Below are 3,108 nucleotides of genomic sequence, written 5' to 3' on the forward strand. Positions count from 1 at the left end.
TCCGTATGATTCTGAAAGATCTTCTGTACTATACCTACCAAGGTATGGATAGGACAGACAATCTGACCAGAACAGCCCATGAGCCAATCACAGGGTGACAGCTCATCGACAACAGTATGAGGAGGAGCACCCTCTAGTACTGTTTGTCACTATTAGCCGCTGCCTACTCACCAACCCTTACTGTGGGGCATGCGCAGCCTACAGTTGGTGGAATAGTGTTACTGTTGGCCGTAACCTATTCACCAACCAGCATGGCCTGCGTACAATCCACAGTAGGTGGGACGTGCATAATCTACAGTTGGTGGAATAGTGCAACCGACTTTGTTACTGTTGGCCGTAACCTACCCACCAACCAGTATGGCCTGTGCATAGTCCACTGTTGGTAGAACAAGAATACTATTCAGCCGGCTGTACCTTCTAGGAAACCTACCTTCGGCTATAAATACTCCAACATCTTGGAATGGTAAGATCATCTGCTATCCTGTTATCTAGCAATCTCTTAATATACACTTATATTCAGAGCAATCTAGTCTGATTCTCACGCCGGAGGGTGGTCACAAGGAGGAACCCCCCCCCTTCTCAGTGACGAGCTTACGGTGTTTGTTTTGCAGGTCCCCTGAAGAACAACTGTCTCTGTTGGACCTCATTCTCGTGGGAAACATTACTTAACCCCCAAATTATCTATAATCTGCACCGGGTCACTTAGTGTTTCTTCACATATCAACACAAAAGAAAGAAAACCAAATCCCATAAAACAAAGAAACTAGCGACAGTTAACTGATTACCAAGATTAATACCATGATCCAAACAAAAGATTTCCTTCATAACAAAATATATATTCAACCCCACCAACTTCCTCTAGCTACCATTTCAAATCCCACCTCCAGTCTGATGCAGCATTGCATCAATTTCATCACCTTTCCTCCATCTCAAGCTGCATACATACACGCAATCACCCAAAACTCAAAACAAGTTACTTACAAAATTACCAAACAAACAATGGTTGTTAAATATCTACCTGTTTAGGGGTCTGCTCTGCTTGAAGACGGCGTCCATCAAACAGAAACGCGATAGCGTTCATCTGCAGAGATTGCCTATCACAGTAGGCATTCATTAACTTCTTGAGTTGGGTATTGCGTTTGATTCTGAAAAACACTTCATTTCCATCCTACAACAAACAACAAAACGTTTACACCGTTCAATGAAACAAAATATTTCTCAAAAGCACCAAAACTAGAAAAATGAATATAAAAAAGATTGCTAAAATTTGTGTTGAGGCCTTGGTTTAAAAGGCGCGCCTGAGCCCAAAGCGTTTTTGAAAACGCCTTATTTTACGTAAGGCGCTAAAATACATGAGGCGCCCTGAGGCGACGCATTAGCTGGCGAGGCGTGAGGCGCTTGAGGCAGCGCCTCATGTGATTCAGTCCAAATTAGATTGAAAATGTAGATGTTTGGGCCATCTGCTTAATATAATAACGTTGGGGCTCATCTATAAAACATTACCCAACCGTATTATATATATTTATCACTCTATATTTAATTCAAACCACTCTTTAATTTTCATATTCAAAGTTTATCTTCTCCAAATATCAACCTTCTAGACGTTTCAAGTTTATCTTTTCCTCAGTTATCACTACCATCTTTTAAATCAGTTCAAACTCACCTAATCACTACACATATGTTTATGACTCAAGAGGTATTTTTCTTCATTATTACTTTTTACTCTAAGAATTTAAGTGTTTTGAAACTTCTAAATATGTTTTTATAATGTTTAACCTACGTATTAAGTATTCATGTTTAGTTTTACAAATATGTTTTATCTTTATGATTGATTTTCAAGTAAAATATGTCATGTATAATTAATTTTTAGTAATTTTTAACTTGAGCGCCTCACATACGTGAAGCTCTCGCTTAGCGCTTCGGGTTTTGAACCAAAACGCCTCGCCTCGCCTAACGATTTTTTAAACCAAGGTTGAGGCGGGGGCGAGTGGTCAACCGAAAATATATGTATTCTTAATGTTGAAACCTAAATACTCAACTAATTTGAGGCCCAAATTTTAAACTTTTTTGTTTTAGGCCCAAAAAATTTTCATAATTCTCGGTGACGGCCAATCATGATAAATATAATTTATTAAATTCTCTGCTAATATATTATATTGAAATGGTCTGCCAATTTGCTAACTACTAACATACTCTATTAAAATGCTCTTCCAATATGATTCAATTTAAGAAGCAAAAATTAGGGCTTTTAACACGAATTAACAACAGCCTAAAATCTCACTTTCAATTCCGTCATTCAACACGCAGATCAAATTCATAGATCTAACAAACTACAAAATCAATCAAATCCGTAAGCACCACTAATAAATACGTTACTACTAACATCAAATCAAAGCAAAACCAACCAATAATAGGAACCAATACCTGGCTTTTAACCTTGAGATTGATATGTGCGGAGGAGGATTGATCCATAGGCTTCTTCTCATCTTCATTATTATTAGCTACACCGCTTTCGCCTCCGGGAGTAGACGACATGGTTACGACTAATACTAGGGTTTACACGATTTTACAGGGTGGGTTGGTTGGTTGTGTTGTGATATGTGACGATGGGCGGTTTATGTTTTTATAGTGGGTTTTAAAAAAACTATATTTAATTGTGATTTGGGTTCCGTATCGGGATGACATGAGGGCTTTCAAGTTTGACTTGAATCGTGGCAGTTAAAGGTTTTGGGCCCGCTTAAAGTAAGTGGGGTTTTTATTATTTTTTATTTAGGGATGTGATTTATGTGAATATATGATATCGAAAGTCTTCGTGACTAAAGTTAGACAAATCATCAATAAAGTTGTCACTATTTTGATTTATGTTTATCTCTTGTTGCATCTATTAGTTTTTATAAAGTCTTTTATAATAAAATATAATAATTACGATATAAGACAAACAAGTAACAAGTTGTGTCGCAATATCTTTTTAATTTGCAAAATCCAATCTTTTGAAAAGGACATTCTTTTAATGATAACATTACTATGCATGACCCGTTATACTTTGCTAAATATCTTCGCAGCTTTTGATGCGAGGAAACCAAATGTATCAAAAGCAAAATGTATAAA

At 37.1% G+C, this 3,108-nt stretch overlaps 1 pseudogene across 1 annotated transcript; it reads right to left on the bottom strand.

Moving 5' to 3' along the window:
- Window positions 1-733: 733 nt before the first annotated feature.
- Window positions 734-2,591, bottom strand: LOC143546531 (small ubiquitin-related modifier 1-like; annotated as a pseudogene). The gene is made up of 3 exons (XR_013137603.1): window positions 2,425-2,591; window positions 1,019-1,168; window positions 734-934 (listed from the first exon to the last, which is right to left on the bottom strand). The product of XR_013137603.1 is annotated as a small ubiquitin-related modifier 1-like (transcript).
- Between the last annotated feature and the right edge of the window lie 517 nt (window positions 2,592-3,108).

Source organism: Bidens hawaiensis, unplaced genomic scaffold (assembly GCF_021521415.1).
Source record: "Bidens hawaiensis isolate Kalapana, Puna unplaced genomic scaffold, B.hawaiensis_p1.1 tig00014401_1, whole genome shotgun sequence".
In the NCBI taxonomy this organism is placed as follows: domain Eukaryota; kingdom Viridiplantae; phylum Streptophyta; class Magnoliopsida; order Asterales; family Asteraceae; genus Bidens; species Bidens hawaiensis.